Here is a 25,327-nt window from a genome sequence, read left to right as displayed (position 1 = left end):
ATTCAAAAAACCAAGATCATGGCATCTGGTCCCTTCAGTTCATGGCAAATAGATGGGGAAACAATGGAAACAGTGACAGACTTTATTTTCTTGAGCTCCATAAGCACTGCAGATGGTGACTGCAACCTTGAAATTAAAAGATGCTTGCTCCTTGGAGGAAAAGCCCTGATAAACCTAGACAGCATATTAAAAAGCAGACAAATTACTTTGCTGACAAAGGTCTGTCTAGTCAAAGCTATGGTTTTTCCAGTAGTCATGTATGGATGTGAGAGTTGGACCATAAAGAAAGCTGAGCACCAAAGAATTGATGCTTTTGAACTGTGGTGTTGGAGAAGACTCTTGAGAGTCCCTTGGACTGCAGTCAATCCTAAAGGAAATCAGTCCTGAATATTCATTGGAAGGACTGATGTTGAAGCTGAAGTTCCATTACTTTGGCCACCTAATGTGAAGAACTGACTGACTGGAAAAGACCCTGATGCTGGGAAAGACTGAAGGCAGAAAGAGAAGGGGACAACAGAGGATGAGATGGTTGGATGGCATCACCGACTCAATGGACATGAGTTTGAGCAAGTTCAGGGAGTTGGTGATGGACAGTTAGGCCTGGTGTGCTGCAGTCCGTGGGGTCACAAAGAGTCAGACACAACTGAGCAACTGAACTGATTTAATGAATATAGTAATGTTGTAGGATATAAAATTAGTACACAGATATCCCTTGCATTCCTATACACTAACAATGGAAAAACAGAAACAGAAATTAAGGCAGGCAGATTCTGTACTGCTGAGCCACCAACGAAGCCCATAGTCTACTATTACAAAAGAGAAAAAACAGTATACAACTTGTATGTTGTTCAGCCCAACTCAAAAAAAAAAATATCCATATGCATATATTCATGTGCAAGCATACACATATTAAAAGGCTGTATGGGCATGTTCCTGGTGGTCCAGTGCTAAGATTCCGAGCTCCCAATGCACAGGGCCTGGGGGTGATCCCTGGTACGGGAACTAGATCCCTCATGCCACAATCAGGAGTTCACATGCTACAGCTAAGATCCGTTGCAGCCAAATAAATAAATAAATAAATAAAATTTTAAAGGCTAGATGAAAATGTATTAATATCTTACCATAAAGTATCTCTGTGTGTCAGAATTAAAGGATATTTTCATTCTTTATAGTTTAAGAAAATTTCAAAATTGTGTACATAACCTGTGTATTACTTTTAAATGAGAAAAGGTTTCCAAAGAAAAAGGACTCCCTCATACACAGACATATCATTTACCCTGGTAACTGTCTAATACAGCTGTCTGACACATTCTTAAGTTAGGAATCTGCAATTATACTTATGATCCCACTTAACTCTTTCAAACATCTGGATTTTGCCCTTAGGGAAATCAGCTCAGAACCCACCAACCTAGCAAGATGGTTTCCCTAACAAATGCTTTCCTGTTTGGAAGTAGATTCCTCTGCTTATTCTACTAATTAAAAAAAATTCTACCTGACATTTTTTTTACCCCAATATCAGCACTAGTTGCTGTTCTCTGCTGTGAGATGTGGCCAGAGCTGGAAGAACAGGAGCAAACTGAGAAGAGGCCAGTCAGAAGGAAAAGGAGATCAAGTCAAAGTCAGCATTAAGGCCACACTCATTGGGTTAAAAACATTTTACTACTCAGGGCCTTCTTGACTTTGGTTTCTTTCTAGGTGCCTGATGAACTTGATAGGACAAAGTTGGGTAGAGAGGTGACAAAGCACGGGAAAAGATGATGGGGGTGGCAGCAAGTACTATTTGTGAAGCCATAACTGCTAATATTTATAGTTCCCAAAGAACTTTCATGGACACCAGTCCATTTAATTCTTACAAGAACCTTATAAACCATGTTAGAAAAGAAGAACCTCCATGTCAGGTTCAGAGGTATAATCATATAAGACTTGAATCTAACTTATTTGCTTCCAAATTCCTGTTTTTTTCCTAAATGATAGTTCTCAAAGTTTGTTGTATAGAACAGCATCAGCATCACCTGCGAAACTGAAGGAAATGAAATTCTGGGGCCCCACTCCAAATCTTTTGAATTAGAAAGCTCTGAGAGTGGAGCCCAGCCATCTGAATTTTAACAAGCCCTCCAAGTGATTCTGATTCATGCTCAAGTTTGAGACCCATCACTCTAAAAAAATGCTACCATACATTTGAAACAAATTTTCAAATGGCTTCTTCAAAATACTGGCTGCTACTGCTTTTACTTATGTGGGGTCTTGTCTTCCAAGGCAGCCTGGGAACCTCCCTTCAACTGCCAGCAGCAGTTGTACACATAGCCAGCAGCTATGTACACAATAGAGGGCAGCTGCTTGAACAGAATTTGGGCTCCAGGGGCAGGAGCATTCTACTTCATGGTGAGGCACATCCCAGAACCAAAAGGACAGTTCCCACATCGCAACTTCCATTGTTGAGTGGAGACATGAGCTGGCAAGCAGCTGCCATATATCTATCTCCTCTGCTGAAGTTTCTCTTCATAAAGCTTTCACATGGTTTTATAATGCTCTGCATGAGCCCCTGGGAAATTCCCTGATCTGATGTATTTATGTTTACAAACCTCTAGCTCATCAGGCTTTTCATCTCTTTGTATTTCGGTTGGGTTTTTAAATGGATTTGGAAGCAACAACTGAGAAAAAATATACAGCAATTGAAACGAAATTATTTTCCTTCTGGGGAACCTGGACACCCAATTTCCTCACTGCAGGTAACTGTTCATTCTCTCTCTCACATACACACACAGTCATGTATATTCCTCCCCCATGAGATGGAGAACAAACAAATCAGTTACTTTTGGCAAAACTGGACTTGACATTTATTGGATTTTAACTTTTGTCAAGGTGATTTTCGTCAAATTGAAACCAAACTCACACATGGATATGGATTTAATTTGAAAATGCTGAAGCAGAAAGACAAAACCATGGACTGAGAATTATAAAATTTTCAAGATGCTAGGAGTGAACAGAATTTGTTGTATTTCCCCTTCTATAAGGCACTTGAATTGAATTCATTCATTTATTTATTCATTGATTCATTCATTAGTTATTGAGAGCCGAGAGAGCACCATTCAAGGTGCTGGGGACAAACCAATCAATAAAACACACAAAACAGTCTTCATGGAACTCAACTCTATAAATATAGAATATGACAGGTAGTGGTAAGTGCTATGAAGATAGAGCAGGGTAAGGGATAAACTGGCAGGTCTATCTATGTGAAGGCCAATTCTATTTCAGAGTGTGTGGTCAGGGAAGGCTTCTGTTAGGAGGTGATACTTGAACAACAGAAGTATTAATAAACAAAGTCACGGAAGGAGCCAAGCAAACACTGAGGGAAAATGTTCCAGGCAGAGGCATCAGCCAGAGCAGATCTTCAGGAGTCTAAAAGGGCTTCACAGGTGGTACTAGTGGTAAAGAACTAGTACCAATGCCAATGCAGGAGACGTAAGAGATGTGGGTTCGATCCCCGGGTTGGGAAGATCCCCTGAAGGAGGGCATGGCAACCCACTCCAGTATTCTTGCCTGGAGACTCCCATGGACAGAGAAGCCTGGCAGGATACAAAAAGTCAGACATGTCACAAAAAATCAGACATGACTGAAGCAATTTAGCGCACACACAGACAAGGAATTTAAAAAGTCTGCACTATGATCCTTGCCCTCAAGAAGCTCTCAATCTGTCATCCATTTGGGGAAACAAGCCAGAAGTACAGGAGACTTGAAAAGGGATGGGGGTTCTTGCTGACTCATATATACTTGTTCCTAATACTAACAAGCTATTTTTAGTAGAAAACAGCTCCAAAAGAGAAAAAGCTTGCCTTCCATGCCATTTTGAGAAGATTCTTTCACCTCATATTTTACGCTTTTTTATCTCAAAAGCACTTACAGTGTTTACTATGTATTACAAATATTAAAACACTTAATACTCATAACTATCCTATAAAGCAGGTATTACTATTGTCACCTCCATTATTCAGAGAGGAAAATCAGACATAGAGTAACTTGCCCAAGATCACAGATCTGCAAAGTCACAGAGATGGTATTCAAACTCAGGCAGCCTGACTCCAGAGTCCATATTCTTAACCACTATTCTAATCTCCCTTGCCTAAAGATATAAACATGGGAAAGGGGGGGGCATGATGAATCTAAAATTGAGAATAAAAGGGACAGTCTCCCAGATGTCCTAGGTGAACCAGAAGAGTTCTGGGGCCTATGGGAAACATAGGGAGAAGACTGAACTAGTTGAGGGGAAGAGCTAGAGAAGCAGCTCTTTCCTATGGGAAACTGAGAGGTCATGGGACTTTTGGGTATCCTGACCTGCCTAGCACAGAATACATAATGTCTAATAGCCTGCAGGGTCTTCCTGGTGGCTCAATGGTAAAGAATCCGCCTGCCAATGCAAGAGACACAGGTTGGATCCCTGAGTCGGGAAGATACCTTGGAGAAGGAAATGCCAACCTACTCCAGTATTCTTGCCTGGGAAATCCCATGGACAGAGAAACCTGGTGGGCTAAAGTCCATAGAATCGCAAAGAGTTGAACATGACTTAGTGATTAAATAACAACAACAAGAGCCTGCAGCCAGAGAAACCTACATAAAGGAGGTCAAGCAGGAGGTATGGTCCTGAAGGAAGGGTAGGAACTGACCAAGATGAAAAGTACTTCTCTATGGCTGATTCATATCAATGTATGACAAAACCCACTGAAATGTTGTGAAGTAATTAGCCTCCAACTAATAAAAAAATTAAAAAAAAAAAAAAAAAAAAGAAAGACAGTCAAGACCTGACAAAAAAAAAAAAGAGTAGCTTGTGAAAATCAAGTAAATTTGAGAAAAACATAGTGTTCTGAAGGTAGAGTGTATGAGGAGGGGTGGTAGGAGGTAAATCTAGAGAGGCAGGCTGAACAGAACGTAGAAGATCCAGGTTGCCATGCTAATGAATTTGGACTTTCCCCACAGGCACTGAGGAGCCAGTGAAAAACTGTAAGCATGATAATGGCAGAGTCGGATTTGTATTTTGGAAAGATGCATCTGCTAGCATTTTTTTTAGGGAGAAAGAAGCAGGTGAACCAGTTAGGAAATGAATGTTATAGTTCAACATGATCCATGATTCAGGGATAGAGTGGTAATGCAGATTTAAGACTTGTCTGAGAATGATCTAGGAGGTAGAACCAATAAATCTTGGTTCCTGGTTGGACAAATGTGAGAGATAATGGAAGGGGTCCAGAGTGTGTGCAGATATCTCACTTCAGCAAATGACTGAGTCTGTCACCAAGAAGAGTAGGGAGGGAAATTAGTTCAGTTTTGGACAAGTTGAGTTTTAAGTTTTTATATTTTTAAAGATAGAGTACCTGAGGAACTATGGACGGAGGTTCATAACTGTACAGGAGGCAGTGATCAAATTCATCCCCAAGAAGAAGAAATGGAAAAGGCCAAAATGGTTGCCTGGGGAGGCCTTACAGATAGCTGAGAAAAGAAGAGAAATGAAAGCCAATGGAGAAAAGGAAAGATATATCCATCTGAATGTAGAGTTCTGAAGAAAAGCAAGGAGAGATAAGAATGTCTTCCTAAGTGATCAATGCAAAGAAACAGAGGAGAACAATAGAATGGGAAAGACTATACATCTCCTCAAGAAAATTAGAGATACCAAGGGAACATTTCATGCAAAGATGGGCACAATAAAGGACAGAAATGGTACGAACCTAACAGAAGCAGAAAGTATTAAGAAGAGGTGGCTAGAGTACACAGAAGGACTATACAAAAAAGATCTTCATGACACAGATAACCAGGATGGTGTGATCACTCGCCTAGAGCCAGACATCTTGGAGTGTGAAGTCAAGTGGGCCTCAGGAAGCATCACCACAAACAAAGGTAGTGGAGGTGACAGAATTCAAGCTGAGCTATTTCAAATCCTAAAAGATGATGCTGTGAAAGCGCTGCACTCAACATACCAGCAAATTTGAAAAACTCAGCAGTGGCCACAGGACTGGAAAATGTCAGTTTTCATTCCAATCCCAAAGAAAGGCAATGCCAAAGAATGTTCAAACTACTGCACAATCGCACTCATCTCACACGCTAGCAAAGTAATGCTGACAATTCTCCAAACCAGGCTTCAACACTATGTGAATAAAGAACTTCCAGATGTTCAAGCTCGATTTAGAAAAGGCAGAGGAACCAGAGATCAAATTGCCAACATCTGCTGGATCAGAGAAAAAGCAAGAGAGTTCCAGAAAAACATCTACTTCTGCTTCATTGAGTACGCTAAAGCCTTTGACTGTGTAGATCACAACAAACTGCAGAAAATTCTTCAAGAGATGGGAATACCAGACCACCTTATATGCCTCCTGAGAAATCTATAGCAGGTCAAGAAGCAACAGTTAGAACTGGACATGGAACAACAGACTGGTTCCAAACTGGGAAAGGAGTATGTCAAGGCTGTATATTGTCACCTTGCTTATTTAACTTTTATGCAGAGTACATCATGAGAAATGCTGGATTGGATGAAGCACAAGCTGGAATCAAGATTACTGGGAGAAATATCAATAACCTCATATATGCAGATGACACCACCTTTATGGAAGACAGTGAAGAGGAACTAAAAAGTCTCTTGAAGAAAGTGAAAGAGGAGAGTGAAAAAGCTAGCTTAAAGCTCAACATTCAAAAAACCAAGATCATGGCATCTGGTCCCTTCAGTTCATGGCAAATAGATGGGGAAACAATGGAAACAGTGACAGACTTTATTTTCTTGAGCTCCAAAAGCACTGCAGATTGTGACTGCAGCCATGAAATTAAAAGATGCTTGCTCCTTGGAAGAAGAGTTCTGACAAACCTAGACAGCATATTAAAAAGCAGAGACATTACTTTGCCAACAAAAGTCCACCTAGTCAAAACTATGGTTTTTCAGTAGTCATGTATGGATGTGAGAGTGGAACCATAAAGAAAGCTGAGCACCAAAGAATTGATGCTTTTGAACTGTGGTGTTGGAGAAGACTCTTCAGAATCCCTTGGACAGCAAGGAGATCAAACCAGTCAATCCTAAAGGAAATCAGTCCTGAATATTCATTGGAAGCACTGATGCTGAAGCTGAAGCTCCAATACTTCGGCCACATGGTGCAAAGAACTGACTCATTGGAATAGACCCTGATGCTGGGAAAGATTGAAGTTAGGAGGAGAAGGGGATGATAGAGGATGAGATGGTTGGAATGCACCACTGACTCTATAGACTTGAGTTTGAGCAAGCTCCGGGAACTGGTGATGGACAGGGAAGCCTTACATGCTGCAGTCCATGGGGTCGCAAAGAGTCGGACACAACTGAGCGACTGAACTGAACTAAAAGCAGTATTTGTGAAAGGTAAACCATTCAAACGGTACAAAGGCATATACGATGAAAAATGAGTTCCCCATACTCTGGGGGAAACCATCATTAACATTTTCTTGTTTATCCCTAGGCAGTAGTATGACATAGTTTTAAGAACATAAGCTCTGGAATGAGACTGCCTAGATTTGAATCTGCCACTGCTTCTGTGTGCCCTTGGACTAGCTATTCAACATCTCTGCCTCACTTACATTATCTGTAAAATAGCTATTATAATAACAGGACATACAAAAAAGCATACTAGAGTACTGTTCAAGATCTTGCTGTTTGTGTTTAACAATATATGTTGGAGATAATTTTGTATCTGCATGTAGTTTTTCACAAATTTTTAATAACCACTTACTATTGTACTTGTGTGAATTTTCATACTTTATTTAACCTTTACTCAATTAATGAATATTAAGTTTGTTTCTAAATTTTTTAATGTTGCAATGAATATTTTTGAACAACTCTTCACACACACATATATGATTATATCTGTTAGATAAATTCCTGTAAGTGGAGCTCTGGTTCAGAGCATATGAATGTTTAATTGTGATAAAGTTGCCTAAAATCCAAAGAAGTTATGCTAATTTGCTTTTCCACCAACAATGTTTTAAAGCAGTGTTTTTCAAACTTTCACGTGCAAACAAATCACTTAGGGATCTCATTAAAATGCAGATTCTGATTTAGTAGGTCTGGGATAGGGCTGAATTTGTAACAAGCTCTCAGTTTATGCAAATACTGCTGGTCCAAGAATCACACTTCGAGTAGCAAGGTATGTATTAAGGTGTAAAAGTACACATTTCTCTACATGCTTGTCAAAAAATATGTATTACATGCTCTGATTTTTGCCATTCTGATTAGTGAAAGTTGTATTGGTGTTACAGTGAGAATTATTGATTAAATTAACCTATATTTCTTTAATTATGAGTGTTGTTGAGTATTTATTTTTATAAGCCAATTTTCTTCTTCCCTAGACTGGTTGTTTAGGTTCTTTATTTCCTATTCTTAAAATAATGGCCTGTTGATATTTTTCTTAGTGATTCTCAGTCTCAAGAGCTCTTTATATATATAGGGAACCAGCCATTTCTCATATCAGATACAAATCCTTCTCAGATTTTTGTCTTTGGATTCTGTTTATGTATTTTTGTGGTACTGTAAATTTTAACTTTCATGTAGTCAAATTTAACAATTTTCTCCTTTATGGCTTCCTTTGTGTCTTGCTTAGAAAGACCTTCAGTATTTACTAATAAAATCATACATTAAAAACCATACACTAAACTATGCTTTTGGATTAATTACTACTAGGTTCAATTATGGTCCATTGATATGTCTATTCATGTGCTAGTACCAAACTGTTTTAATTACTGTAGTTTTATAATATGTTTCAACAGGACTGGTTCCTTTCTCCTTATTACTCCTCCTTTTCAGACTTTTCCTGACTACTCTTATAGATTATATATATATATATATATATAATATTTACTTTTCCATATGTACTTTAGATGGGCTTCCCAGGTGGCACTATTGGTAAAGAACCCACCTGCCAATGCAAGAGACGTAAGAGATGCAGATTCAATCCCTGGGTTGGGAAGATTCACTGGAGGAGGGCATGACAACCCACTCCAGTACTGCTGCTGGGAGACTCTCATGGACAAAGGAGCCTGGCAGGCTGTGGTCCATAGGGTAGCAAAAGAGTTGGACATGACTGAAGCGACTTAGCACATATACTTTAGAATAAGCCTGGCTATGTTGGATTATCATGTGTTTGGGAGACATCTTGGTGGCAAAGTGTCACATGCTGTTGAAAATGATAATCCGGTGTCTAGGAGTATGATCTTCTCTGGATACAGAAACCTGAGAGTCATCAGTGATATCTGAAGCCTCTCAAAAAAGGTTCATAGAATGAGAAAGAGGGTCTGAGGCAGAACTCTAGGTTAGTGGTTCTCAAAGTTCAGTCCTCAGACCAGCACTACCTGAGAATTTCTTAGACCCTGACTGGATCAGAAACTTGGGTGGAAGAGGGGAACAATATGTTCCTTAACAAACCTTCCAGAGAATTCTAACACACACTCAAGTTTGAAGACATCTCTTCTAGGGTATACCTATAGTCAAGTCACAAATTAAGGAAAGAGAGCTGAAAATCAGTAGTAGGAAGAAAACCAGGAGAAAGATATATTTCACAATCAAAGAGAAGAAATTTCAGAAAAAAGTTAAATAGGTCCATTATTTATTAAGCAACTCTTTTTAAAGGGATTAAGATAAATATCATTATTCTCATCTTACAAATGAGAAAATTTTGGTTAACTAACTTACAAAAGGTCAGCCAGTTGATATGTGATTTGACACCAGTGCTATTAAATACCAATGGCTATGTGCCTTTCATTGTACTCCTTCTGCTACTGAAAAATTGCTGACTGAAAAAGAAGAAAAGATGCTCCTTGAGTTTTTTATTCAATCTGGAGGATACTGATTCATCTTGGTCCTACAGAGAAGACTGTCATGTAGTGGAAGAAGCCAGACTTCAGTGAGAAAACGGGAAAAAGAAAATGGAGGCAATGAGTGTAATGATACTTTTCAACTGCCTAAGAAGCTTGGCTGTGAAGGAAAAGAGACTGGTAATTGGAAGAGGATGAAAATTAAGGAGAGCTGATGTTTTTTAAGAGGAAGTAACTATCAGAAGATATTTGTGTAACTGAGATTAGTTTAGATTACGAGTAACATTCCATGGGTCTAGAACAATCACTGATCTTTATCTGGACCCCAAAACCACAGTAGTTCTACCTATACTCTACAATTGCCAATTGAATGTTTACATCTCCCATCAATCTCCTCAAATTAAAGACAAAACAAAAACAAACAAACACTGACATCAAGCCTCAGTTCAGTTCAGTTCAGTCACTCAGTCATGTCCGACTCTTTGTGACCCCATGAATCGCAGCACGCCAGGCCTCCCTGTCCATCACCAACTCCCAGAGTCTACCCAAACCCATGCCCATCGAGTCGGTGATGCCATCCAGCCATCTCATCCTCTGTCGTCCCCTCTACATCAAGCCTAGATCTTTCTAATTTATCTTTTTGTTGTGTCTTAAATCCCTAAAGATCTGACTAACTCAAACCATGTAACCATTGTTTACTTCTCTTCTTTGGCTTTTATATTGAATTAGTCTCCACATCCTAGCTTTGAAATATATCCCCTATTAATTCATCCTGTCCATTCCTACTGTCACTACTTTATATAAGCAATCATGTCACATAGCCTCCCTACATGCAGTCCAAGCTATACCAGTTTCCCACAGATACTAATTCTTATTCACCTATTCACAATCCTGCAATGACTCCTCATGGCCTACTAGATAAACTTTGCTTTTCTGGGCCTTCTATTAGATGGTTCAAATTCACCTCTCACTGATCCCCTTTATAAGTCTTAATCTGGGTGGGCTCACTTAATATTTCTCAAACCTACATACACATTTCTCTCCATCCTCTCTTTATGCCTTACCACATACTGTTTAGGAATTGAGCCAACCTCCCCTTCTTTTGTTCAAGTTCCTTGTGATGTTCTTCTTCCAATTTTTACAACCACTTGCTGCTGGTATCACTCATTTTGACAATCACCTACTTCCTTTCTCAACCATTTTACCTGTATGTGTTTTTCCCTCCACTAGAGTTCATGGCTAGAACACAATCCTGCTGTGAGCCCCACTAAACTATTTAACATATTGCTTATTGCTGTTCAGTCGCTAGGCTGTGTCTAACTCTTTGCAACCCCATGGACTGCAGCACGCCAGGCCTCCCTGTCAATCACTAACACCCAGAGTTTGCTCAAACTCATATCCATGGAGTCAATGATGCCATGCAACCATCTCATCCTCTGCTTCCCCCTTCTCCTCCTGCCCTCAATCTTTCCCAGCATCAGGGTCTTTTCCAAAGAGTTAGCTCTTCATATCAGGAGGCCAAAGTACTGGAGCTTCAGCTTCAGCATCAGTCTTTCCAATGAATATTCAGGGTTGATTTCCTTTAGGATTGACTGGTTTGATCTCCTTGCTGTCTGTATATGCTAAGCACACAAACTCAAAAACACATTAAATCAATGAAATTGTATTATGAGAACTTGGTAATTAAAGAGATATTTGGTGAATGAATGTTTAGAAAATGTCTTTCTTTTTCACTTTCAAATGTCATATTAAAAACAGTATACATTCACTAGCTAGGTATCCAATATCAAGTACTAATGTAAGTACATTGTCATGAAGTACTTATTTAACAATCCTTATGGATTCCTGTCAGGTAAGAATTACTTCCCTGAATTATTCATAAATACAAGACTATAAGATGGTTAAAGACTTGTCCAGTATTTCTACTGTGTACTCAGAGCCTGCAATGAAAACCCCCAAGTCCATTGCTCCATCCTCTATAACACAGGTTACTTTGTTTAATTTTTAAACAGGCTTCTATGTTTCTTAGTTGAATTATAAACATGGTTTTTCTATAGTCTTGATGTTAGAATAGCTTCTAACAAGACAGGTAAATAATGAATATAGTTATATCTCAACTTTAATGTCTAATAACAGTTACTATGAATAATGACAGAAAGTATCTGTGTGTCCCCAAAGTAAACTTGTGCCATAACACAAAGAGAGGTGAGATGCAGCAAGGTGCTATATTAACACTCATAATTATGCATTTTATGTTCCAAAAATGAATTGTTTGACAGCAAAGGAAAATGGCAATAGTAAGAATTATGGCAAAAGCAATAAGGTTAATCAACATATAATTGACTCTCAAATATTCACATTTCAGCTGTTTTCTTTTACTGTGCTTATGATTTATTATTTAGAAACATTATAAACTAACCTACTAGAATATATTTCCCTATTAAAGACACCCAAAATGAAAACACATTCATATCAAGTGAATTAATTTTTATGACACATAGACATATCAAGGGAGATATATATTAAGGGAGATTTTTGTTCCACAAATGCAATAACCTACACATAATGAGGTGTCAACTTCCTCAGAGTAATTTGTCTAACACACACTTACATACACACACAAGCACTTTGGAAACAGTTTAAACTTATTGGGAGAAAAAGACTAAAAAACTCTTTTTTCAATATCTCCTAATGCACACTTTATTAAACATAGCACAACCCAAAGAAACATGGGGAATGCAGAATACAAATGACAACATTTTCCCACTGACTGAGACTGACCCAGCTTCAGCTGAGAAAGGAAGATGTCTTCACCTACAGATGGCTATTGAATCCCTTAATTAAGATGCCAAAACCCATCAGTTCAGCTGCAAACAGACCCACACCTAGAACCTTAACTTTCACCCTATCCATGAGCTGATTAACTCAGATTATTCTGTCAAGATGAGCAAGCATTCCAGGTCAAGGCAAAGCTAAGGCCTGGGTGACTGTCCTCTCAGAGCAACTTACACTTTCTTTCGCTCTGAGCTCTACTGAGGTGCAAGCTTACTGCTGAAGATAATACTAACAAGGTGAGGCAAGTGAGAAAGCACGCACAGCCTATGGATTTTTAATGTCATAAGAGGATTTCTTGAAGATCTCAACTAAAATATCCAATTTAAAGCTTCTGAAAATGTTACAGAGACAGAAGTAAAATAGATAGGTAGGTAGGAACCAAATAAGGTATTATAGAGAGCAAATTATTATTTCAATACCATGGAGTTAGATGGACCTGACTATGAGATAATGGACATGTCAGTTACTTCATTTCTTTGTACCTTTGTCTTCTCACCTGTAATATGGAGATATGTTCATCCCTATACCTCATAACAGAGCTGTGATGATTAAATAACATGATGTATTTGAGAGCTCCAAGCACCTGATCTACAAGCATCTGATCTGTAGTAAGTGCTGGGATAGGAGGACAGAACTGACATTTACAGTATGTCTATTAAATCTGAAAGTAATCATAGTTCTGATTGTATTTCTTCAAACTTAGATGGGAAAGCACCTTGGAAAAACCCTTCAGCCTGAATCCAAATCCCTGTGGAGAACTCAGTTCATCCCTTACTAGTCTTAACATTTTCAAATGAACTACTTGGTAGAAAATGGATACATGACTATCTCAGTGAGTTGTAGAACTATGATAGATTTCCCATGACTGGAATTCACAGCAATGTGAATACAGGAAAAAGAGATGGATTCTGGAGTCACACACAGAGACCAGATTCAAGTCCTGGCTCTGGCACTTATTGGCTATATGGCTTTAGACAACTGACATGTCCATTTTGAGCCTTGGTTTTCTCAAGTAATATATACTTCGTACAACTTTGGTGAAAATTCAATAGATGTCACAGTGCCATTACTAACTAAATTCTCATGATCACATGAGATCTCAGCCAAGCAAATCACTCAGATCCTGGGATGTAATACACAAACAACACAGAGCTACTTTCCCTGTCCAGTTATGGCAAACCAATGGCTCTGGCAAGTGTTCAGCCTGATGAGTTATCAGGGAGGAAAGAAGAAATTCTTTTTACTGTGGCATGGAAAGGGGCTTCTAGCAATTCTTTCAGTTCTGAGAGATTAATCAAAATTGTGATCATGTAAGAGATCAATTATAGTCTCTATCACTTCATGAGTGCCCTCTTCCACTTAACCTTTTTTTTTTTTTTTTTTTTGGTGGCCTCTTAGTTCCCTGACCAGGGATCAAACCCAGGCTCCCTACAGTGAAAGCACAGAGTCCTAACCACTGGACCATCAGAGAATTCTCTCTACTTAAACTTTTAGTTTTTTAAACCTCAAGGTTCTCTCAAGAAGTACAGAGTAGCAAAGAATCACAGACACACACACACAGAGAGAGAGAGAAGGAAGTATATCACAAGAGAAAATTTTCCTAATTTCATACAAAATTGTGTACCAAGACTAGTTTTAAATTTTTGTTTCAAATGTTCCATTCTGTTGGAAGGGACATGGGTATACTTTAAGAAATCTATTTCTGAAGTGCAAAGACATACAACCTCAGGTAAGTAACTTTCTCTGTATGTAAATTTAAATCACACAAATTTTATGACTGAGAGAAAGAGGAGGGCAGGTAATATTCTGCTCTTTCCCCTAGGGTGAAAAAAATACCCTGTATAACTCCTCAAAGACTATTCAAAGGTATACATTAACTTTATACTTAACAAAATTGAAGGATATTCTGCCCCATCATCACAGGAAAAGAAGGAAGAATATATCTTTGCATTAGGAGCCAGAGACATAATCATTTTTAGCTGAACAAGGATGCCAGAACAGCAAACCAATGCTTTCCCTTTGATTAGCTGGAAAGCAATCAATGTACTCTTGCTAGATTGGAGCTTTCACTCAAAATAGAAACTGGCCTGAAGTCCAGAGCTGGCAGTTCAGGGACAAATCCCCAGAAGAGATCTTGACACTTGCAATAAGATCCAGGATTGGCATAATCATCAGGATCCAAGTTTAAGACTGAGGCTTGAAGAAGCTATTAAATAAAAAGGGCTGGTGAAAAATAATGACTGCCTTCAGGATTCATGTTTCTTTCATCAGCTAAAACAAACACCTTTGTTGCTGAAGGTTTGTTTAGTTTAGCTATTTTTAAAGACATTGGACTTTTATGTGTATAACATTCACTTTGCTGTACACCTGAAACTAACAAAACATTGTAAATCAACCATAATCCAATAAAATTTTTTTAAAAAGAAAGAAAATACCAAATATTATTTTTTAGTATAGATTTAGATTCACAGCAAAAATAAGGTACAGACATTTCCCATACACCTCTTGCCCCTACACATGCGTAATCTTCCTCATTATCTACATTCTTCCCCAAAATGGTACATTTGTTACAAGTGATAAACCTACCTTGGTACAATATAATCACCCTAAGTCTATAGTTTACATTAGGATTCACTCTTGGTGTTGTACATTCTATGGGTCTGGATAAACACATAATTACACTGTTTCTAACATTAGAGAATCATCAGAACAGTTTCACTGCCCTGAAATTCCTCTGTGTTCTGCCTTTTCATCCCTTCCTTCTTCCCTTGTAACCCTAGACAAGTATTTTAACTGTTTCTATAGTTTTGCCTTTTCAAGAATGTCATATAGCTGGAATCATACAGTAAGCCTTTTCAGATCAGCTTCTTTCACTTAGTAATACACATTTAAGATTTTCCCATGTCTTTTCATAGCTTGATAGCTCATGTATCAATATATTTAACACTGAGTAATATCACTTTGTCTAGATATACTATGGTTTATTTATCCATTCACCTACTGAAGGATATCTTGGTTGCTTCCAAGTTTTGGCAAGTATGAATAAAGCTTATATAAACATCCATGTGCATGTTTTTGAGTGAACACAAGTATCAATTTCATTTGGGTAAATGCCAAGGAGTGCAACAGCTGGATCTTATGGTAAGAGTATATTTAGTAAGAAACTGCCAAACAATCTTCCATAGTGGCTATATCATTTTGCATTCCCACCAACAATGAATGAGAGTTCCTGTTGCTCCACATCTATGCTAGACATTTATTATACTAAAAAAAGCTGACTGATTAAGAGAACTTCCATTCCAAGGAAAATATAGTCATAAGTTTCCTGGATTTTCTTTTTGAGTTATATAACCCAGGCTTGGAGCTGAGAAGCAACAATGGGTATGCTAATGGGCACAGACAAAATAAATCCCAAAAGAAGTCTGTTTTTCCTATGCAGAGAACCAGGATGGGGATAGACAAGCAAGACAGAAAACTTTTAGATATAACTGCTCTACTCCAACCAAACACCACAGAAAAACTGTGACCAGCATCTCCACTCACACCAACAAAAGTTAAGTGGAGAGCTGAGACTTCTACCCTGGTCAGGCTATCAGTTCAGTTCAGTTGCTCAGTCGTGTCCAACTCTTTGTGACCCCATAGACTGCAGCATGTTAGGCTTCTCTGTCCATCACCAACTCCCAGAGCTTGCTATGGCCAGGCTATACTGAAATCTTTTCTGACATCACCATGGCCAAGGTGGTAGCAGAAAAGACTGAATACTAGGATAGGATTTTCATCCATGCTGAGTGGTAGCAAGCCCTCCTCTATTCACAATGTCAATGGGGACCATGTAAGAAGAAAGAGAATGTAATCCCACCTGTGGTAACAAGGAGCCACTCCCTCTCCCTACTGAGGTGTGTCGTCCTTGTTCAGTTACTAAGCTGTGTCTGCGTCTTTGTGACCCCATGGACTGTAGCACCCCAGGCTCCTCTGTCCTCCGCTGTCTCCTGGAGTTTGCTCAAATTCATGTCGACTGAGTCAGTGATGCCATCTAACCATTTCATCCTCCGCCTCCCTCTTCTCCTTGTGCCTTCAATCTTTACCAGCATCAGGGTCTTTTCCAACGAGTCAGCCTTTACATCAGGTGGCCACAGTATTAGCTTCAGCATCATTCCTTCCAATGAATATTCAAGGTTGATTTCCTTTAAGATTGACTGGTTTGATTTTCTTGCTGTCCAAGGGACTCTGAAGAGTCTTCTTGAACACCACAGTTCAAAAGTATCAATTATTTGGTGCTCAGCCTTCTTTATGGTCCAATTCTCACATATGTACATGACTATAGGAAAACCACAGCTTTGACTATACAGACCTTTGTTGGCAAAGTGATGTCTCTGCTTTTTAACATGCTGTCTAGGTTTGTCACAGTTTTTCTTCCAAGGAGCAAGTCTTTTAATTTCATGGCTGCAGTCACTGTCTGCAATGATTTTGGAGCCCAAGAAAAAAATCTGTCACTGCTTCTACTTTTTTCCCTTCTAGGTGGTGTCAGAGGGGGCCTAATGGAGAGTTAGAACTTTCACTACCACCCAGCAGTAAGGAGGCCACTCTGCTCTCTGTGGTGTCAAAGGAGGCCACATGGGAAACACCAAGGACAGATTTAGCAGGAGAAAGGGGCCTCCCTCCTTGAGTATTAGTAAATTTCAACAGGGAATCTGGACTTTTACCTCCACATGCCAGCATGGAGGCAGCAACTCCTTCCCCCTGCCAGAGTGGTGTCAAAAGAAGCCAGCTAAAATGGAAACTTTAAATATGACCCAAAATTTCATAACATAATACTCAAAATGTCCAGATTTAAATTGCAAATCATTTGTCATACAAAGAATAAAGATTTCAAACTGAATTTAAAAAGATAATCAATAGACACCAATATCACAATGACAAAAATCTTAGAATCAAATGAGAAATTGACCATAATAAAGAGGCTTCAATGAGCAACTATAGACATGCATGAAACAAATGAGAAAATAGAAATTCCTATCAAAGAAATAGAAAATATGAAGAAGAACCAAATGGAAATTTTAGAACTTAAAATTATAATATTCAAAATAAAAATCTAGATGAATCGTCTCAATACCATAATGAAGGGAACAAAAGAATCAGTGAACTTGAAGACAGAGCAATAAAAATTATCCATTATGAACAACAGAAAGAATACAGACTGAAAAAAATAAAGAGAATTTAAGGTCTTATGGGACTATAATGAAATATCTAACATTAATGGCACTGGAGTCCCAGAAAGAGAGAAGAGAGAAAAAACAGGACTAAAAAACTACTTGAATAAATAGTACCTGAAAACTCCCCAAATTTGGCAAAAGACATAAACCTGGAAATTCAAGAAGCTAAGCAAACTCTAACAGGATAAACCCAAAGAAATTCATACCAAGACACATCTTAGCCAGAAGTCTCAGCTAAAGACAAAAGAAAATGTTAAAAGCGGAGAGAGATAAATAATATCTTACCTGTTTAGGAATAATTACTTGAAAGACATGATTCTCATCATAAATCAGTGCAGCCAGAAAGAAGTGGCACAATATTTTTCAAGTGCTGGAAGAAAAGAGCTATCAACCCAGAACCCTATATCCAGAGAAAATATCTTTCAGTAATGAAAGGGAAATCAAGACATTCTCAGATGAAGAAAAACTGAGAGAATTCATCACTGGCAGGCCTATTCTAAAATAATGGCTAAAGGAAGTTCCCTAAAAGAAAGGAAATGACAAGAGAAGAAATCCTGAACTATCAGGAAGGAAGAAAACATCATGAAAAATGGGTAAAAATAACAGACTTCCTTTTCCTCTTGAGTTCTCTAGATTTTGTTTGATGGTGGAAACAAAAATTATAGCAATACTTGATAGGACTGTAAATGTATGTAGCATAAATATTGAAAACAATTTTATTATAAATCAGGGAGGATAGAGGGTTGTAAAAGGAGATAAATTTTCTATACTTCACCCAAAATGGTAAAATGACAACACCAATAGACTGAGATAATTTATGTATATACAGTGTAATACCTATAGCAACCACTAAAATGTCTATATGAAGAGATATACCTAAAAACTAGATATAAATAAAAATGGGATTCTAATAAATGTTTAAGTAACCCACAGTAAGTTAAGAAAAAAAGAGTACAAAGAGAAAATTAAATAAAATGTTATACTTAAGCCCTAACACATCAATAACTACACTAAATTTAAATAGTCTAAATATACCAATTGAAAGATGAGACTGGCAGACTGCATAAAAACACATGACCCAACTACATATAGTCAAAAGAAACTCACATCAAATAAAATAATAGAGGTTGAAAGTAAAAGGATAGGAAATATATGTAAATACTAATCAAAACAAAGAAGGAATGGCTATATTAATTAATACCAGATAAAGCAGGTTTCAAAGCAAAGAAATTTACTAGAGAAAGAGAACAAGATTGCCAAATGATAAAAGGGTCAACAACCTACCACGATGAATTAACAATCCTAAATCTATGTATATCAAACAACAGAATGTAAAATGCATAAGCAGAAACTGATAGAACTGGAAGGAAAAATACAGAAATACACAGTTAATCTTGGAGACTTCAACGCTCCTCTCTGAGCAATTAATAGAACAATTGGACAGAAAATAATTAAGGATATTGAAAAATTCAACATTACCATCAACCAACAATATCCAATCTACATTTATAGACTACTTCTCCTAACAGTAGGATGCACGTTATTTTCAAGTGCTCATTGAACATTTACCAAGATAGACTATATCGTGGGCTATAAAACAAACCTGAACAAATTTAAAAGAACTGAAGCCATATACAGTATATTCTTTGACCACAGTGAAATTAAACTAGGAATGAATAGAAAACAAATGGAAACTAAACAATACACTTCTAAGTAATCTATGGATCAAAGAGGAACTCTCCAGAGAAAAACAAATTACATTAGTTAAATGAAAATACAATATATCAAAATTTGTGTGACAAAGATGAAGCCATGTTGAGGAAAATTTATAGCATTAAATGCTTATATTTGAAAAGTAAAAAAAAAAAAAAAAAAAAAAACCAAATAAATTATCTACACTCCCATGTCAAAAAGCTAGAAAAAGAAAAGTAAAAGAAACCCAAGGCTCAATGTCAGAAAAACAAACAGCCCAATCAAAAAATGGGCAGAAGAACTAAATAGACATTTCTCCACGGAAGACATAAAGATGGCTAATAAACACATGCAAACTGCTCAACATCACTTATTATTAGATAAAGGCAATTCAAATGTACAATGAGTTATCACTTCACACCAAGCAGAATTGCCACCATCAAAAAACCTATAAACAACAAAAGCTGAACCCTCCCATGCTCTTGGTGGGAATGTAAACTGATACAATCACTATAGAGAACAGTATGAAGATTCCTTTAAAAACTAGGAATAAATCTTACCATATGACACAGCAATCCCACTACTGGGCATAAACCCTGAGAAAGTCACAATTCTAAAAGACACATGTACCCCAATGTTTATTGCAGCACTACTTACAATAGCCAGGACATGGAAGCAACCTAGATGTTCATCAACAGATGAATGGATAAAGATGATATGGTACATATATACAATGGAATATATTCAGCCATAAAAAGAACAAATTTGAGTCAGTTCTAGTGAGGTAGATGAACCTAGAGCCTGTTATACAGAGTGAACTAAGTCAGAACAAGAAAAACATTGTATATTAACATATATATATATGCTTATATATATATATATATATGGAATTTAGAAAAATGGTATTGATGAATCTATTTACAGGGAATGGACACACAGACATAGAGAATGAACTTGTGGACACAGCAGGGTAAGGAGAGAGTGGAATGAATAGAGAAAGTAGCATCAACATATTTTACACTATCATGTATAAAACAGATAGTTGATGAGAAGTTTGCTATACAACACAGGGAGCCCAGCCTGGTGCTCTTTAATGACCTAGAGGGGTGGGATAGGATGAGAGGAGGGAGTCTCAAGAGAGAGTGGGTATATAATTATGGCTGACTAGCATTGTTATATGGAAGAAACCAACACAACATTGTAAAGCAACTTTCCTTCAATTAAAAAATACATTAAAAAAGAAATCCAAAGCAAGCAAAAGGCAGGAAATAATAAAGATAAGAGCAAAAGTCAATGAAATTTATATTTTAAAATTGGAGAAAATCAATGGGGGAAAAGCTGATTTTTTTTTTTCGAAAAGGATAGTACAGTTGACAAACTTCTAGCAAGACTGACAAAGGAAAAAGAGAGAAGATATAAATTACCAATATCAGGACTGAAACAAGGGCTCTCACTATAGACTTCACAGATATAAAAAAAGACAATAAGGGACTACTATGACCAACTTTATAAACATCAATATGACAATTTAGATGAAATGGACAAATTTCTTAAATACGACAAACTATCACACCTTACCCAATGTGAAACAGATCATTTGAATAGTCCTATAATTATTAAGGAAATTTAACTTGTAAATAAAAAACTCTCCCTGAAGAAATCCTCAGACCCAGATGGTTTCCCTAGAGAATTCTACCAAATGCTTAAAAAAGAATCAGTGTGTAGATTCCTTAAAAACTGGAAATAGAACTGCCATATGACCCAGCAATCCTACTCTTGGGCACACACACCGAGGAAACCAGATCTGAAAGAGACACGTGCACCCCAATGTTCATTGCAGCACTGTTTATAATAGCCAGGACATGGAAGCAACCTAGATGCCCATCAGCAGACGAATGGATAAGGAAGCTATGGTACATATACACAATGGAATATTACTCAGCCATTAAAAAAATTCATTTGAATCAGTTCTAATGAGATGGATGAAACTGAAGTCCATTATACAGACTGAAGTAAGCCAAAAAGATAAACACCAATACAGTATACTAATGCATATATATGGAATTTAAAAAGATAGTAACGATAACCCTATATGCAAAACAGAAAAAGAGACACAGATGTATAGAACAAACTTTTGGACTCTGTGGGAGAAGGCAAGGGTGGGATGTCATAAGAGAATAGCATTGAAACAAGTATACTATCAAGAGTGAAACAGATCACCAGCCTAGGTTGGATGCATGAGACAAGTGCTCAGAGCTGGTAAACTGGGAAGACCCAGAGGGATGGGATGAGGAGGGAGGTGGGAGGGGGATTGGGATGGCGAACACATGTAAATCCATGGCTGATTCATGTGAATGTATGGCAAAAATCATTACAATATTGTAAAGTAATTAGCCTCCAACTAATTTAAAAAAGTCAAAAAAACAGAATCAATGCCAATTCTACATAGTAACTTCTAGAAAATCAAAGAGGATGTAATACTTCTCAATTTATTTTATGAAGCTAGTAGTACCATGATATAAAAACCAGACAATGACAGATTTATAAAGCTACAAACCTCATGACACTTATAATAAAAAAAATCCTTAACAAAATATCATAAAATAGACTTTGGCAATATATAAAAAGAATGATATATTGTGACCAAGGGGGGTTTATTCCAGTGATATAAAGTTGGTTCAGTTTTCAAAAATCAATTTCATATACCACATCAACAGGCTAAAGAAGAAAACTCATATATTCATATAGAAAAAGCACTTGACAAAATCTAATATCCATTTATGATAACTTTCAGCAAACACGGAATAAAGGGGAGCTCCATCAAATCAATAAACAGCATCTACAAAAATCCTACTGCTAACATCATACTTAACAATGGAAGACAATGCTTTTCCTCTAATGTCAGAAACAAGGGAAGGATATCCACTCTCCCCACTCTAACTCAAATAGCACTGGAATTTATAGCCAGCACAATAAGGTAAGTAAAAGCAATAAAAAGACATTCAAATTGGAAAGGAGGAAATACAACTGTCCCTATTTATAGATGACATACATAAAAAATTCAAGGAATCTAAAAAACAAAGGAAATTCCTAGAACTCCTAAGTTCAGGTTTGAAGCCTACAAGATCAACACAGAAATCAATTGCATTTCTATAATTAACAACAGACATGAGGAAGCAAATTTTTTTAAAAATCTGTTTACACTGGCTGCAAAGGAAAAGGTGTAAATACTAGGCGTAAATCTAACAGTTAGCTGTATAGGACCTGTATGCTGAGAGTGACAACAATGCTGATAAAAGATATCAAAGATCTAAGTAAACAAACAGACTGTGTTCATGGATTAGAAGACTCAATACAGTAAAGATGTCAGTTTTTTCCCCAAATTCATACACAGATTTAATGCAGTTCCTGTTAAAATCTCATGAGGAATGGCTTATCATGTATAGTGGGGCCCTTTACAATGAGTAGGAGCTTACCAGTTAAAGAAGGGATGGGATACTACTCCAAGCAGCAAGAGTAGTATCTGTAAATGGCAAAGAGTTGTCAGAAGATACTGAAGTGAATCAGACAGAGAAAGACAAATATCTTATGATATCACTTACATGTGGAGTCTTTTTTAAAAATGATACAAATGAACTTATTTCCAAAACAGAAACAGACTCACAGACTTTGAAAACAAATTTATGTAATAACACAGGGGAAATGTCAGGGGAGGGATAAATTAGGAGTTTGGGATTAACATATACACACTACTATATATAAAATAGATAACCAACAAAGACCCTGTATGACACAGGGAACTCTACTCAATATTCTGTAATAATCTCTATGGGAACAGAATCTGAAAAATTATATATATATATTATATATATTATATATTATATATATATATTCTGAATCACTTTGCTGTACACCTGAAACTAATACAACATTGTAAATCAACTCTAGTCAAATATAAAATAAAAATTAAATTAAAAAATTAAGATACTGTGTGTTCAGGAAATGGTTACGATGTTCAAAGAGGCTGAAAGCATGAGATATGAAAGAAGACCTATTAGAATCAACAAGATTTGGTAACTGATTAGACAAAAGTGAAATGGGTAGCTAAGAGAAAGGAGGGATCAAGATGTTTCTCTAGGTCTTATCTTAGGGGACTAGGACTATTACATGAGATAAGGAACAGGAAAGGAAGGGGGGTTCTTGTTTGTGGAGGGGGGATATCACCATGTTGAGGTACCCTTATTTCTAGACAAAAATGTCCTTCAACAACTGAAAATATGAGTCTGGTATTCACAAAATAGTTTGGGCTAAAGTTGTAAATGGAGGAGTCATCAGTATTCAGGTAGTTGAAGCCATGGTAATAAATTATGTTATGTACTGAAAGGACAGACTGAGAAGCTAGATACGTGTATATGTGTGAAAGACAAAAAGAAACTGTTGGGGCAAAGTCCAAATGTTCTTTTCTGACTGCTTGCCATTCAGTCTTCACAAAAGTAGTTTAGATTCCCCTCAATGCATTAACATTTAGAGAACTCTGGCTGGAATAAAATAAAGAAATGAAAAGGCTGTAGTTCATCCATTTCTCAGCCATTGCTGCCAACTCCCTTCTCCTATTCTGTCTCAGCACAGCATCTCTGGGGAGGTAAAGATCTGCTGAGGTCAGTAAATAAAATTCCATAGCTTTCTTTGGTAAATTATCACTGATTACAGAAAATTATTTGGAAGTCCTCTAGAAGACCTAGCTAAAATTCCTTCTACTACAAATGATACCATTTCCTCTTGTGTTGTCCTTAGTGGAAAAAGAAAACAGTCAGACATCCTGTTGTGTGTGTCACAGAATGTATTTTCTGGTATGGACAGCTTGGGAAAGTAGTTTTTGTTTTTGTTGTTGTTTTTAAGAAATATAAAGTGGCTGAAGGGAAGTCTTAGGCTTGACAGGGAAAAGGGGGTGGTTAGAGGAGACCACGGGACTCAATTCCTAACATTCTAGAAAAGCAGATTTTTCCCCTAGAGAATATCTTTCAATACTTACAGGCAATTATTACATCATGTCTTCCTGAGTTGCAAAAGAAATATATAAAGAATCCAACACATGGCTTATTTACAAGGCAAAACTAATTCATGAACTAATTCATTAAATTGCTTGTGGAATGAGTTAAGCTGGTGTTTTTCTTTTTATTTTTTAAACCATCCATGGCAAGTGGCTATTTCTCACAGTCTGAAAACTTTATCTTCTCTGGGTTGAATAATCTCAATTCTTTTACAAAGTTCACCTGAGAATGACTTTTCTATACATTAATCATTTTATCACACTTCCTTGATCAACAAATTTTCTGAACCCATCTTTAGCTGTTATGTATGATAGGATCACTTTAACTCTCAGATCAAAAACTATGTTTAAATGTTGTCCAAAACATTCTGTTCTATGCAAGACATATAAGCCCCTGGACTAAGCATTTCAGACAAAAAAGTATCAGGCAGTCTTGCTAAAGGAAGTGAGCTGCCCTGGGATATTAGTCAAACCCAGTTATTGTATCCAAATTAAGCCAGTGTCTCCTAAATCCTGCTCAAAAAGCAGCAAAGTGGAAGGAAGAGAAGAAATACAAAAGAGAAAAACAATCTTCTGTTTAAGGGAAAGTAAGAAAGAGATTTTTATATATTTAGTGATATTACTTCTTTGAAACTATTCTTTTTATCTATAAATTCTGTCTGGTGTGGAAGGACCAAAAAATGATACAACAAAATCCAGAAGCAAGGAGGTGGAAAAGGTAAATTTGGAA

General features: G+C 37.2%; 1 protein-coding gene across 5 annotated transcripts in view; it reads right to left on the bottom strand.

Moving 5' to 3' along the window:
- Positions 1-25,327, bottom strand: part of SHROOM4 (shroom family member 4) — a 237,390-nt gene that overhangs the window by 69,797 nt on the left and 142,266 nt on the right. Inside the window, exon 1 of one of the 5 annotated variants that reach the window (XM_043895370.1) lies at positions 18,141-18,329. The exons of the other annotated variants lie outside the window; for them this stretch is intronic. The gene's annotated coding sequence lies outside the window, so the exon portion shown is untranslated. Of the gene's footprint in view, positions 1-18,140; positions 18,330-25,327 lie in introns of those variants that run through there. 5 annotated transcript variants of the gene reach the window in all.

Source organism: Cervus elaphus, chromosome X (genome assembly GCF_910594005.1).
Source record: "Cervus elaphus chromosome X, mCerEla1.1, whole genome shotgun sequence".
NCBI lineage: Eukaryota > Metazoa > Chordata > Mammalia > Artiodactyla > Cervidae > Cervus > Cervus elaphus.
Note: the sequence above shows the minus strand (reverse complement) of the source record. Positions and strands in the feature narration are given on the sequence as shown.